The sequence below is a fragment of the Nannospalax galili genome, unplaced genomic scaffold, assembly GCF_000622305.1.
Source record: "Nannospalax galili isolate Female #2095 unplaced genomic scaffold, S.galili_v1.0 scaffold1811, whole genome shotgun sequence".
NCBI lineage: Eukaryota > Metazoa > Chordata > Mammalia > Rodentia > Spalacidae > Nannospalax > Nannospalax galili.
This window is the reverse complement of record NW_008329641.1, coordinates 160077-175435: the sequence shown is the minus strand read 5'-3', so window position 1 is coordinate 175435 and position 15359 is coordinate 160077. Positions and strand designations below refer to the sequence as shown.

The 15359-nt window shown below is 37.4% G+C and overlaps 1 protein-coding gene across 3 annotated transcripts in view; it reads right to left on the bottom strand.

The window, feature by feature from the left end:
• The window catches only part of Pou2f1 (POU class 2 homeobox 1), a 183957-nt gene that overhangs the window by 105631 nt on the left and 62967 nt on the right, over positions 1-15359 (bottom strand). Inside the window, exon 2 of one of the 3 annotated variants that reach the window (XM_029567154.1) lies at positions 10636-10711. The exons of the other annotated variants lie outside the window; for them this stretch is intronic. The gene's annotated coding sequence lies outside the window, so the exon portion shown is untranslated. The remainder of the gene's footprint in view (positions 1-10635; positions 10712-15359) is intronic. 3 annotated transcript variants of the gene reach the window in all.

Below are 15359 nucleotides of genomic sequence, written 5' to 3'. Positions count from 1 at the left end.
TGTCGGTGCTAGAATCGAACCCAGGTCCTCTACAAGAGCAACCAGTGCTCTTAACCACTGATCCATCTCTCCAGCCCCCACTCTCATATATTTTAAGTTCTCACAAAAGGAAAATCCATATGAAATATTACCATAAATTGTTTATTCCCTAGACATATTAATTCATATTTAAGAAAATTAAAAATAAAGCAAAAAGCATAAAAAATAAAAATATGAAAATAATAGATTCTAATCTAGAGTTTGATTTCAGTTCTCTACTAGCTTATTGAATTTCTTTAAGCAGGCTACTTGTTATCTCTAATCTTAGGTCACCATTAAAATGAAGTATATAATATTTTGATTATTAGATTTGTTTTATAGAACTATTAGCCACAATGTGTTTCTACTAACCTACCATCAGGGATTACTGCTGGTATTTTATTGCTATGAATAAGGTTGATATGGTAAGTACTAAGGTAACCTGACGCTACTGGCATTGCTGGCTAGGTCCCAGGGAATCCCAAGCATCACTTCATCATATCAATAAATCTTAAGCAGGCTTCAGAGTTAAAATGAAAAATCTGTGTATATGATAAGTCATTTAAACAGTCATTCCACAAAATAAAAGACAATCATGGTAACACCTGGATTTATCAGTGGCTACTAAATTAATAGCTTTATTTAGCAGAAAATATTTACCAAGTATAGAAAGACTGCATTCTTTCTTTGAACTGATTCATTGAAAGCTGAGAGTGTTTGGCAATTAAAAAAGCAGGAAAGGTCTTCTTACTTTTCCAGTCTCCTTTTCCAAAAGGAGAAAAAAAGCAAAACTGAGTAAGCTGTATAAAATAACCTAACACTTTAAGGGGATAAAAATCACACACAACAGAGAACTCTAGACCAGTCCTCGGGGAACATTAGATCCCTAGGCATTGTTCTCATTTCTTTTACAAAACAGATTTTTTAAAAAACTTTTATTTATTATTTTTATTATCTTATGTGTATGCGTGTATTGACTGCATTTAGGTAAGTGCATCCATGTCATGCAATGCCCATGGAGGTCAGAAGAGGCTGTTGGATCCCCTGGAACTGGAGTTATGGACAGTTGTTAGCTGCCATGTGGGTGCTGGAATTCGAACCCAGGTCTTCTGCAAGAACAGTCAGTGTTCTTAACCGCTGAGCCATCTCTCCAGCCCCTACAAAACAAATTTTACTACCTGCCCTTACTAAAGGAACATGGAAGTAAATGAAAAATTCATAGAGCAAGTATTTTAAGTTGCTGTTCTTTCACAAAGCTGAATAAAACTGCCTAAAGATTTTCTTTACTAGGTATATTCCATTAACAAAAAAAGACTTTCAAATTTACCTTCACCTGTCCCCAAATATATAAGCATATAATTATATATGAAACATAATGCAGATAGATCAATGCAGGTTCCTCCTAGTAACTGTAAGCTATTCTAGAAAAATACAAGATCACATTTGCACTCAGGAGGTCAGTATTTGGTACACACATTATACACACATCAAGGTTACTGCTATTTTGTTTATCTTAAAGCTTCAAGAATCCCAATCAGTAGGCAGTCCCAGTAACCTCAAACAACAAAGAAATTAGTACACATACTGACTTTCATTTGTCATATATTTGTAATGTCAAGCTACTTTTAAATTAGTATAACCAATTAGAATAATTGGTAAAAAATTGGTATAATTTTTTGAGTAATAGCACTCACTGATGAAAACTGTTTAAAGTTTACACACCCAAACATAGTACTCACATCGTGTGTGTGTGTGTGTGAGAGAGAGAGAGAGAGAGAGAGAGAGAGAGAGAGAGAGAAAGAGAGAGATTCCTAGTTCATAAACCTCTGAATAGGTTAGGTTTAATGGTGCTAACAAAATTAAATTTGTAGGGGCTGGAGATGGGTCTGTAAAGTACCTGTCTTGCAAGCATAAGGACCCACCCACATAAAAAGCCAGGCATGGTGGTTCCTGTCTGTAACCCTAGGGCCAGGTGGAGACAGCTGGATTTCTGGAGCTTGCTGGACTGTCTAGCATTCAGTGAGTTCTGGGCTTTGAGACTTTGTTTCAAAAACTAAGCAAGAACTTCTGGGTGTAGGAAGTGTGCTACACTGATAGTACAATTTTCACTAACACCAGTAGAGCTTGCCTCTATGGCTGGAGTTTGGTAGTGATTACTGCCATATGCACTTAATTTAAAAAAGTAATTAAGGAAGACAGTTGACATCAACTGGCCTACACACACATGCACACACAAACATTCACTCATACATATACTACACACAGAGATACACTGTGATGATTTGAATGAGAATGTCCCCCATAGGCTCCAAGTATTTGGACATTTTGTCCCCAGTTGGTGGCCCGGTTCTGGGAGGTTTTAGGAGGTGTGGCCTTGCTGGAGGAAGTAAGGAAACATGTCACTGGAGGTAGGCTTTGAGAGTTCTTAAGCTCTGCCAGATTTCCAGTCTGTCTCTGCTTCTTGTGTTTGCTTGAAGATATGAATGCTCAGCTTTCTGCTCTGGCCACCTCTGCCACCATGCCTCCCTGCCATAATGGACTCTAATTCCTCTGGAATCATAAGCCAAATAAACACTTCCTTCTGTAAGTTGCCTTGGTCATAATGTTTTATATCAGCAACAGAAAAGTAACTGATACACATAAACTATTGTTTTAATTTTAGAAATTTTTTTAAAAAAATCAAGTATGTAACTAGTTCTATCTTTATTTCTTCCTCAAAATGTACAGTCAAAATTAGAGTGGTACATCTCTGAAAATCAAGGAAGCTACCATGATAGTTGGTTTTCATCTTCAATTTGATTGGACTTAAGTCACCTAGGAGACAGACACCTCTAGGTATTTGTGAGGGTGTTTCCAGAGGTTTAAGGGAGAGCAGTCTCATAGTCAATGAAGGTGGCACCATCATATCAGCTAGGTTTATGGGCTGAATAAAAAGGAAAGGCAAAAGCAAGCTGAGCAACCAGTACCACCCCACCCCCCTTTCCAGACTTCTGGCACAATGGGATATGTGGTCTCAGATTCTTGCCACAGCTAGAGCCAGTTTCACTGCCAAATGCTTCTCCACCACGATGGACTCTAACTGTGATACACCTTTCTTTGCTTAAGTTGCTTCTGTCAGGTATTTTGTTACAGCAAGGAGAAAAGAAACAACACAGTTACTCTACCTGCTTATCTAGGAGGTGCTTGAGCAGGCCATACATCTGACAGCCCATATGGTTATCATGTATGTTATGCGTATTTCAGAATATTTTCACATAAGCCACTTCATTTGCTTCTTATAAAATTTCCATGAGCCAGGTAATATTCCCATTATGCGGATAATGCTTCAACCCCCCCAGAATGGTTAAATGACCTGGAGAAAGCCTCAGTGCTAATAGTTACTAAAGCCAGTGAATTTGAAGATAAATGGATTCAGGCCATACTAAACTGAGCAATTAAGTCTAAACATTTATTCTTTTTCATGTGGTAAGAGCCTCAAGCTTGAATCCTAAGGACTGAAATTTAATTATCATACTCCTGCATAATGCTGACTTAGATTAGAAATGTCTTCCAGAGTTTTCTCCTATAGTTTTGTCCTAATTTGGCATAATAAGATGCCATAAGTGTGGCTGGAAACTCATAAAAATAATTAAGTAGCTTCCTAGTTTTCTTAAATCCAAAATTTAATTAGAATTTAGGCCATTTGGTGAGAATGGAATACAAATGTGCCAAACTGTCTTCCTTAAAAGTTGTTTTTTGGGGCTGGAGAGATGGCTCAGTGGTTAAGAGCACTGGCTGCTCTGCAGAGGACTGGGTTGGGTTCCCAGCACCCACGTGGTCAGTAACAACTGTCTGTAACTATAGTTCCAAGGGATCTGGCTCCCTCTTCTGGACTCCACTGGTACTGCATGCACATGGTGCATTTATATACATTCAAGCAAAACACTCATAAAATGAAAATAAATAAAAATTAAAGTTTTTATGAGAATGGCTCATAAAAACTTTTATAGTGGTTTTAATGCTGGAAAATAGAGCTTGACATAAAATGCTGCTAGAAGCCTGTTATAGTGGCAAAAACTCCAAAATTTTAGTAAATAATACAAATGAAAAATTAAACTTTTTCCTCTTTAAAAACTCTGAGTTTAAGTTCTCTATGAAAATGAAAAACTTCAGAAGGCTGGAGAGATGGATCGGCAGTTAAGAACACTGGTTGTTCTTGCAGAAGACCCAGGTTTGAATCCCAGCACCCACATGACAGCTAACAACTGTCCGTAACTCCAGTTCCAGGGGATTCCATGGCCTCTTCTGTCCTCCCCAGGCATTATACAACATGGGTGCACTTACCTACATGTAGACAATACACTCGCACACATAAAATAAAAGTAATAAATAAAATATTAAAAAAATGAAAAACTTCAAATAAAACTAAATAAAATAATAAAACACTGTAAGAAAAACAACACCGATACAAATAAATACACAGAACAAGTACGAGCTTCATACATCCACTCACCCCCCACCCCCCAAGAATAATGAGGAAGGAAAACCCCTCCCATTCTGAAGACTACAACTGACAAGCTTTTTCTAGTCATCCATTGGCATGGGGTGAGACTTTTTAGTCATTTCAAATTTCTCTCAACTTAAATTGGATGCAAATAAGCCAGGTGTGGTCCTTATAGCTGTAACCTTGCTAGCCTCTACTGCATTTCCATAGCAACACGCACAGCTAGTAATGGTGAAGAAGTTATACTGACCTCAAACTGCTTTTAAAAGTTTCAGTTGTTCAGGGTTGAAGAGATGGTTCAGCAGTTAAGACACTGACTGCTCTTGCAGAGAACCCAGGTTCAATTCCCAGCACCCATATGGCAGTTAACAACCATCTATAACTCCAATTCCAAGGGAATTCAATGTGCTCTTCTGACCTTTGTGAGCATTGCATGAAATGGGTGCACTTATACACATGCAGACAATACACTCACACACATAAAAATAAATAAAATACTTAAAAAATTTCAATTGTTCAAACAATTATGGTATCTTAGTAAAGAATATAAAAATTAAAAATATATAACTTTGCTTAAAAGATCAAGTTCAATAAAGCAGTATTTTCTACTAATCCAAAAGTGCTTTCAATCTAACAGCAGGAACAAATGTGTCTATTAAAAGGTATAAGAGTTGGGCATGGCGGCGCACACCTGTAGTCCTAGCACTTGGGAGCCAGAGGCAGGTGGATCTCTGTGAGTTCGAGACCAGCCTGGTCTACATAGTGAGTTCCAGGACACTGGGGCTACAGGGAGACCCTGTTTCAAAAAAAAAAAAAAAAAAAGTTTTAAGAGGCTAGTCATTGGGGCTGGAGAGATAGCTCAGCAGTTAAGAATACTGGTTGATCTTGCAGAAGACCCAAGTTTGAATCCCAGCACCCACATGGCAGCTAACAACTGTCCATAACTCCAGTCCCAGGGGATCTGACAGCCTCTTCTGAACAATGCAGGCACTGCACGACATGGGTGTGCACTTACCTACATGCAGGCAATACACAAATACACATAAAATAAAGATAAATAAAAATTTTAAAAAAGAAGCTAGTCATCAAATTTAGCAACAGTTCTTTGACTAAAGAAACACATATGCACACACGTACACACACACACACACATTTAATATTCTCTGTGCATCCTTTAATGTAATATACAACATCCAGGGAGAGAAATCATTTTTTAAAGTTTGATTTAACTAGTGTAAACACCATGCATAGTTTTCTTAATGTGCTAGCACTGTTCTTTGGTCTTATTAAAAATGTTTGCAGACAGTGACTCTTGAGAAATAGTAGCTGAGTCAGTAGTAATACCAGTATCATTTAGGAACACAGAACTACTGAATCAGAAACTCTAAGGGTAAGGGTCCCAGAAATGTGTTCTTAGCAAATTCTCTAGAAGATCCTAATATACAATAAGTGTGAGCATAACTGAGTTACAGTGCCAAACTTCAGAGAAGGCAGATGTACAAGATAAAAAATGCAATGATTTATTCTACTCCCTGAAACCTGAGGATGGTAACAGAATAAAATGTAAAGTACCCACTAGCCTCCTGAATTGAATCTCCTTGTTGGTATTCTCCTTGTCTGAAGAATTTGCAGAGACTAGCTGTGGATCAGCAAGTCTATTCTCCCTGCACATTCCAAACATCAAGGGATAATCAAGAGTCAATGATTACTCAAGGAGAGTCTGCACATAGGATACTCACACACCACCATTCATAAGCTAGTCACCTAGGTCTTCACACTCAGGAAGAAAACTCAGCTATGTAACTTTTCATAAAAATAAACTTTCCAAGACATAAAAACGCTTATGCAGAGATGAGCCACAAATTTTAACATCCTTCACTACTGGTAAGAATTCTTTTTTTTTTTTTAATATATTATTTTTATTTTATGTGTATGTGTGCACTGCCTGCGTGTAAGTACACTTGTGTCATGCAATGCCTGTGGAGGTCAGAGGAGGCTGTCGCATCCCCTGGGACTGGAGTTAAAGACAGTTGTTAGCTGCCATGTGAGTGCTGGGATTCGAACCCAGGTATTCTGCAAGAACAACCAGTGTTCTTAACCACTGAGCCATCTCTCCAGCCCCAAGAATTCTTTAAAAACATAAAAGCATGCATTTCTTTACTATCTAACCCATTAGATACTGTCTTCCTGTACTACAAAATATTTCTTTACAATTATTTTCTTTCTGTATTTCCAATGAGCAGCACTTCAAAGAACAGCTACACCAGTGGCATTAAAGTGATCATAGATATACTGGGATATTTAATGGAGAAAAAGCTTCTGGGTAGATCAAAAACTTCATATGCTGTTAAAATTGATGAACTCAACTGAACCAAATCATTTTGGGGACCGCATAATTAAAAAACAAATTGCTAAATGCTTTTAGTGCTAACCTACAAAATATCCTTTTAAAATTATACTGTGGGCTGGGGATATGGTTCAACAGCACAGTATTTGCCTTGTATGCACAGGCCTTGTGTCTAACCCCAGCACAGCAATGAAATACACTATTTTATGTTAATCTAAGGATTGGCCTCAATTTGTAAGAAAACAAAAAAGACAAATTCAAAAGAAGTGTTTACTAACTAACTTGCTGCCTGTTTTATGATGTCACATGAGGAAATTTAATTAGGTCATGTAGACCCACATACTTTTTGTTTAGGGATGTCCCTCTGGGGATGGAACCCAGAGCCTTGTAATCACTGAGTAAGCACTCTATAGTATTGAGCTACACATATCTAGCTCCAGACTCTTGAGTTTATATACAAGGTAGGAAATAGGGGGAAAATGTGCATTTCATTTGCTTTCCTTTGCCTGTAATACTGTTTTCTAAAACTGGGATATGGTTGTACCACAGGTATGTTTTCTTAAATTTCAAGGAACATTTTAAAAAGTATTTTATTATTTTTATTTTTTACATGTATGAGTATATTGCCTGCATGTGTGTAAGTGCACCTGTGTTGTGCAATGCCCATGGAGGTCAGAAGAGGGCATCAGATTCCCTGGAACTCAGTTTCAGATGGTTGTCAGCCACCATGTGGGTGCTTGGAACTGAACCCAGGTCCTCTGCAAGAACAGTCAGCATTTTTACATAAGGAATCAATTCAACTCTGATTTCTAAGCTTACTGTATTATGAGCATTTCCTGCACTTTTTTATGGGAAAAGAACTGCAAAAGAAATGAACCTAGCCTAGGTCCTCAATGCCTTAAAGCAGCAATATAGAATGAATAGGAAACAGGTTCAGACTCTTCTTTCTACCTCTATTTGTTGTCAGTGTTCTTTATAGTCTATCTTCAGTCCACTTCTCATGTTACCAGTGATTGCCCAAGTACTGTGCCTCTAGTGGGCAGAATGATCTAATTATGTTGTCTGTTCATTTTGCTATCTAAGGGCTACATACTAGTAGTAGTAGTACATGCTGATTGTTAATCCTTCCTTCTCCCTTACCTGAGTAAGAACAATGGCATTTAGGGAATGTCAGTGCAAGGGGGCCTGAATGATTAACCCCATCCTGCTATTCATGTCTGGTTCAAGAGTTCAAAATTCTTTTCCAGAAATTTTTGGGGGTGGGGTTTGCTTTATCAAACAGGGCCTCCCTGTGACCCCAGCTGGCCTGGAACTTGCTTTGTAAGACCAGGTTGAATTTCACAGAGATCTACCTGCCTCTGCCTCCAGAGTTTTGGATTAAAGGTGTATGCCACCAAGCCCAGCCTATTCCAGAATTTTACTCAATTTTGATCAGTAAATAAAGGAAAGAATGCCTATCCTTCTGAGTATGTACACCCTCACTTTTAACACTGAGAGGTAAACTCTGGGCAGATGCAAGGAAGCATGTTGCTGTTGGCAGTTATTTATGGAAGGAACTCCAGGGAAAAACACAAAACAACAGAGTCAAAACAGGCTGTCCTATCTGGTATCTCATTCACAACACCTTTGTTTAACAATACAATAAGTTTGAGGGTAAAAGCAACCTACCAATAAAAAGTATGTGTAAGTTGTACAGTTACTGAGTGTTGTTTATGACTTGAGTTAGGAAGCTACCAGAGTTTACTACAGGTAAAAAATTAGAAAGTGTCCTATGAGTTGTAAATATGATACTTTAGCAAGAACTTCAGGCATATAATTTTCATGAAAAAAGAAGTATAGGTTTATATCAAATGGCTAATATTTATCACATACATTTCTATTTGTGTGTACACATATACATGTTGATATGGGTGCACATGTATGTGGGGAGAGTCAGGTAACCTCAGGTTATCATTTAGGAGTCATTCACCTTATCTTCTGAGAAAGTCTTTGACCGATCTGGAACTCATCAAGTAAGCTAGGCTAGTTGGCCAGCCAGCTCCAGGATCAGCCCTCTTCAGTACTGGGATTATAAACTGTATGGGGATTTTTTTTACTTCTGGAAATCAAATTCAGGTCCTCATCTTTGAGTGGCAAGCACTTTATCAAATGAGCGATCTCCACCGCCATATGTTTCTATTTTTTTTAAAAAATGAGCAAACCAAGTATTAGGTTTTGTTATGGCATTTTAATTTTATTATGTATATATGTTTTGCTTATATGTATGTATGTGCACCATGTGTATGCCTGATGCCCACAGAACCAGAAAAGGACATTGAATCCCCTGGAACTGGAGTTATAGATGGTTATGAGCTGCGATGTGAGTGCTGGGAAGCAAACCTGGGTCCTCTGCAAGAGCAGCCAGTGCTCATAACTACTGGGCCACCTCTCCAGCCTCCCATCACAAACAAAATTTGTTTTTGATTGCTGCTTCTCAATCTTATCTCTTCTCTTCCACTCCTCTACTTGGTACCTTCCCACCCCCTAGTAACCTCCTTTCCACTTGCTTTCATGTCACACCTGGGGTTTTGTTGATGGTGGTGTCTCACTATGTAGCCCTGGCTGGCCTGGAACTCATTGTGTTATTAAAGACATGCGCCACCACACCTGGCTCTTGTGTTATTTTGTCCTAACCTTCTTGCTCAACACTTCTGCTCTTCTCTTGTTGTCTCTTGTCTACTTTCATGGCCTATGCCCACTCTCATACCCCCTTATTCACATACATACAAACATTCAATGTTAGCAACCACTCAAGAGAGAACATGTGTATTTTCGTTTTTTTTTTTTTTCCCCTGAGGCTGGGTCACTTCATTTAACATACTACTTTCCAGATCTACCCATTTTCCTACAAATTTCAATTTTCTTTACAGATGAGTAAAATTCTACTGTGTGTGTGTGTGTGTGTGTGTGTGTGTGTGTATTACATTTTCATTATCCATTCATCTGCTGGGGGAACAATTCTACTTAATGAACACATGGATTTTTTTTTTTTTTTTTGGCTAAATTTCTCTTTAGCAATTCAAAAATATTTTAGCTGAATTGTTTATTTTCCTAGTATATTTGGTTGGTTTCCAAGCATATGACCCAATTTTTTTTTTTACCTTATTAACCAAATCAGTGTAACTAAAGGGTTGTAATCCTATCAGTTCTATAACACTGATAAAAGAAGCTTTCAAAAGTTTTCTGCTTCAGATAAGAAAGACTTAAGGGGGGGGGGGAATCAGAAGATAGGGTCCTAAAACGTGGTTCAACAGAGAAAATTACAGGAACAGTTCAAAACAAATATGACTTACTCCAGAAATGACAATGCCTATGAAAAAGTTGTAGGAGTAAAAGCAAATAGGCAAATAGAGGAAGACTTTCCAATACAAAGTTGGGTTGCTTAGAAATAGGGCCAATCACCTCATCAACTGATCTGAGTTTGTGTCATTTTATACAAAATGAACTCAAAAAGAATAGTTGAGCCAGGCATGGTCCATATCTGTAGTTCAGGGAGGCAGAGGGAGGTAGATCTCTGTGAGATAAAGGCCAACCTGGTCTACAGGGGCAATAGCACCAAAAAGAATATTTGGGTAAATTTCCAAAATGCTGCCCTTATACTGGGTCTCTAATAATCTATTTCTTTCAGTATCATAAATTCTTTGTCACCCTGATGACTTCACTGTACATCAACTACGGAAAACTGCCTACTGACTTTTAAACAAAATAAAAATATGAAAGCAGTCACAACAGATGCTTTCTGAGTTACCTTTTGTAGAAAACAGCAGCCCCAGAACATCTCTCTTATATAGGCTCTTCTTACTTCATATTCAAACTCACTCATTCTGCAATTACAACAAAAAATTCACAATAACCCTTAAAGGGATCCCTGATCTTCCTAGCAGAAAGAAAAACAACAACAACAACAAAAAAGCCTTCTACAACCCAATCACATTATACTACCTATGATTATACCAAGGAACTCAAGGACATTAAGAGAGCTGTTCTGTTCTAATTAAGCCTCTGAAATCATTTCCATACTCACAAAAATGGTGTAATTTCTAAAGCTTTTTCAGTATTTCAGAGAAAATCTGCTACAACAGTTGCCAATAACTTTCAAAATGGAAAATGAAGATAAAAATTCCAAGCAATGAGAGATCATTATCTAGAACCAGAAATTACATCACCAATAAATAGAATCTTAGGTGGATCAAACCATGATCCTGTCTTGAATTAGCATGCAATCTGTTATTACTCATCCTTAAATAGATATCATAAATGAGACTAAAAATGCTAGCAGAGGGCCTAGGAAGATAGCTCAGTTGATAAAAGTGCTTGCCACACAAACATGAAGACCAAGTTCAACTCAATCCCCAGCATTCATGTACAAAATAGGGTAGGGATGGAGGCAGCAGGATGGCTCACCTCAACAGGTACAAGTATCTGCTTCCAGGCATGATGACCTGAGCTTGATCCCCAAGACCCACATGGTAGAGGAGGGAAATGACTCCCAGTTGTTGTCACCTCACCTCCACATATCTATTATGCCATGTGCACACACTGTGCACACATAAATAAATGTCTTTTAAAAGAAAAAGCAGGGTGTGATGGCATATACTTCTAATTGCAGTACAGGAGGAGAGGAGGGGAAAAGAGAGGAGGAAAAACTTCAACAATATGCTAACTTGCCTTAAGAGGGCCACGCCCAATGTGAAAAGGGCATTGAACATCTGACCTTATTCTGCAAAATTAAAAATTATTATCCTGCATTATCAGCACCTTGCAGCCCCCCTCCCTGCCCCGAAAAAAATAGACTATCAGCATCCAGACATCTCACTATACTGCCTGGATCCCTTCTTGCAAACATACCATTTATCTACACAAAAATAGCTTCAATAAAAATTAAAATTAGGCAGGTGACAAGTATGAGCCATTAAAGAAAGTTCAAGTGTTCTACCTGATCACAACATCAGAACTTCTTGTGAGAATGACAGTTCAACCTTTTGGCTTTTTCCTCATCATTTAACAAAATCTTAAGCAATTGCTGTCCTATATCACTAGATTCAGAATCAAATCTAACATAGAAGGCAGCCTTTATCTGTACTGGCTCTTACAACTAACAAAGAATAAAAATTATAAAATTTTGGAGCAGAGAGAAATGATAGCAATAATCACCCCAAGCCCATCACTGTACACATGAGGAAATGGCATGCAAGGCTGTGTGAGTTGTTAAATGTGCTATGAATGACAGCACAGCTGAAGTTCAGATCCATTTTTCTGACTCAAATTAAGTGTCTGTCACACTGACCCCCTCCACTGCAGAAATGCATATTTTTCAATAACCTTACCTTGAAGCGACTTTTAAAAAGATGATCAATGATTATGAGTAATTTTTCTCAAAAGATACTTTTATCATTAATGTTTACACACTCCTTCACTCAGCAAACCATTTCATGAGATTATGTAGCTGCATGTGACTCCATAGGGTCATAAAGATAAATCAGATATGATTCTGATCAAGATACTGAAAAGCTAGAACACATAAAAAAAATTGTGTAAGAGTTAAAAAATGTGGGTTTTTTTGGACACAAGGGCATACAATATTTTAACAGAAAAGAGAAAATGTTTTCATACAGACGGTAGAAAATCTATGATATTATAAAATATAGTTTACTCTAAAATATGGTTAAATTCTATAAGATGATTTGGTGCTATAGGTACTATCTTTACATTATCTTCTGTAGGTAAAACATGATGATTCTGCCATTCTCTTTCATTTCCTCATGTAAAAAATCTAGGTTTATAATTCAACTAAAGTTAACAAATACTTATGCAGTGGTACCACTAACAATGTCTAAATGAGAATAGTCTACAACCCCACAAACAAACACTGAGATCAAATGTTTTAAAGTAGGTTTGAATTCTACTGACCAAATATAAAGATTAGGAAAACTCATAACCTCTGAATTAGGGAAATATAAATATTTAAGTTGTGAAAAACTGGTGGGGCTTTTTATACCATCATAAAATCAAAATTAACTTCCACAAATTTATACCATTTTAATATATCCTCTCAGCACCATGGGAAAGTATGCCACACTCACTTCCATGTGCCTTTGCAATTTCTGCTTCTTCAAGTGAGGATGCTTCTACCAAAGAGACTCTGGCTATTCCAGGCTGTCTCTGCACAGCACCTCTTCAGATGGGCTTTCTCTTACATTTACTCTTTTAAAACAAATGAACTCTGCCCAAGTCACTCATTTCACCTGATTTTGTTTTCTCTGTTTACTCATACATTTCAAATTTGTACAACTCATTTGATTTTTGGTTTTTACCTTCTAGAAGGTAGGCTGCCTGAGCACAGGACATCAGTCTTAATTACTTCAGCAAGTTCACATGTGTGGTAGAACCTGACAGAGACTCAAAATTATTTGTTGAATGAATGAATGAATGAATGGTGCTGAGAAAGTAAACAAATCTTAGGACAAGCATGAGACTTAAGTCCACAATTAAATTCTTATCTTTAAAAGGTAATATAAGCAGAGTGTTCATTATTGATTTTGTTCTTTTAAAAAGGATTTACTTTTATTTTATGCATATGAGCACTTTGCCTGCATCTATGTAAGGTACTCACCCACAAATGCCAGAAGAGGGCGTCAGATCCCCTGGAACTGGCATTATGTATAGTTTTTAGCCACCATGTAGGTCCTGGGCACTGCAAGAGCAACCAGTGTTCTTAACTCCTGAGCCATTTCCCCAAACCCTCCCCCCATTACTGATACTGAACAAAATCCTATATATTTTTTTCACAAAATATCTGAGGCTCAACAAACAAAATGCTCAATCCCTAGAAATGACTTTTTCTAAAGTCAGAGTTATAAAGAACAAGGAGCAGCTTCCGAGTTAATGTATTCTTGAGCATATGAAGAACATCAAGCTCTGCTTTACTCTATTAATGTTTCTCCAAGAGTAGCACATTTTTTCAGAAACAATGCATTTAGAACTGTCCTCTAATAAGTGGCTGTGAAATCTGCAAGTACTCTGATTTTAAGTCAAGAGTTCCTTTAGGGCAGTGGTAATGAAGATGCAGGTCAGCAATTCCAATGGATGCATTTAACCCTCACTCTGCTTCACTTGCCTCCACTGCTCTTTCATGTTTTTCGTCTAAAACTACTAGTGCTAATCTAGCTAATTTCCTGAGACCTATCATTAATTCATTTTTTAAAAATGTATCTCATCTAAATCCACTGAATTTCTCTAGTACCACTTTTTCCTCCCGTTTCCTGATTCTCTGCCAAATTCGCCTGGTCATTTCTGCAACTTGTTTTGTGCCCATGCTTTCAACCCCTCCTTTAAGGCATTAAGTTAATTCAAATAATAAACTAGAAACTTAAAATAATCTGAAGTTCATGGGAAAAGAAGTCTATTTTTAATTGCTGGTTGTTTTGCTATAATTTTCTGATGTGAATACCCATAGTTAATTCTCTCATAATATCTGATAGGTACAAGAAGTCAAACTGCAGGAATACATCCAAGACCTCCATTATTTAGCTAGAATTTTCTTTCCCAACCTAATATTTATTATTCCTGATCTTCCTTAAGCCAGCCTCATGGACTTAGCCATACTCATGATTACTGCAATTTCTCTTGGCCCCACCTGTCCCTGCAATCAGAATTTCCATAAATATCCAGATTCTAGCTCCACTATTACTTCCTCCAAGGATCCTGTTCTCTAACAATCTGAGTCAATTCTGAATCTTCCTGCAGACCTATCACAATCACCTTGCCCAAAGAAGAAGCCCAATAGCAACCAAGAAACCCAATAGCAACTTGCCCAGGACCCTAGAGAATAAAATAATCCTTAAGGGGAATAAGGCTTAAATTGTGATCCACCCTTGCCCCTTCTAAGTTTCTGTGACTCTAGAGCCTTTATTAAAATAGTTCTAAGATTTCCTACTACTACTAGTTCTAAGATTCCTATATACTACTCTTGGTTTTTAGTACAATAAGCATGTATTGAACATTCCATGTGCCAGACACTAGGCTAGGTAGACTTAAACACAATACCCATATTTAATCCTAATGAAACCTTATGAAGCAGTCATTTACTATTTTACAAATAAGAAAAAGGATACTCTGCCAAGTTAACCTAATAAAGATGTTGCACTAGTGGCAGAATGAAGGTAAAACTTCATCTTTAACTTAAAGCTACTACTTCTTATACAAACATCATAGCTGTCAAATGATTTAGAACACTTTAATTCCCACATCCATATAAGGAAAAATATGCCAAAATAAGCATGAATTGAGTGTAAGACAGACAATTACTATTCTTTTATGTCTGCAATATAAAAAAATTTCAGCAAAGCAAAACAATTTAGGTTAAATGCTATTCAACGAGCTTTTATTGTGAAAGGCACCAAGAGAATTCTAAAATAAAATAAAACAAAACGAAAACAAAATACACTCTCCTCCCAGCCCCCACCCCCCAAA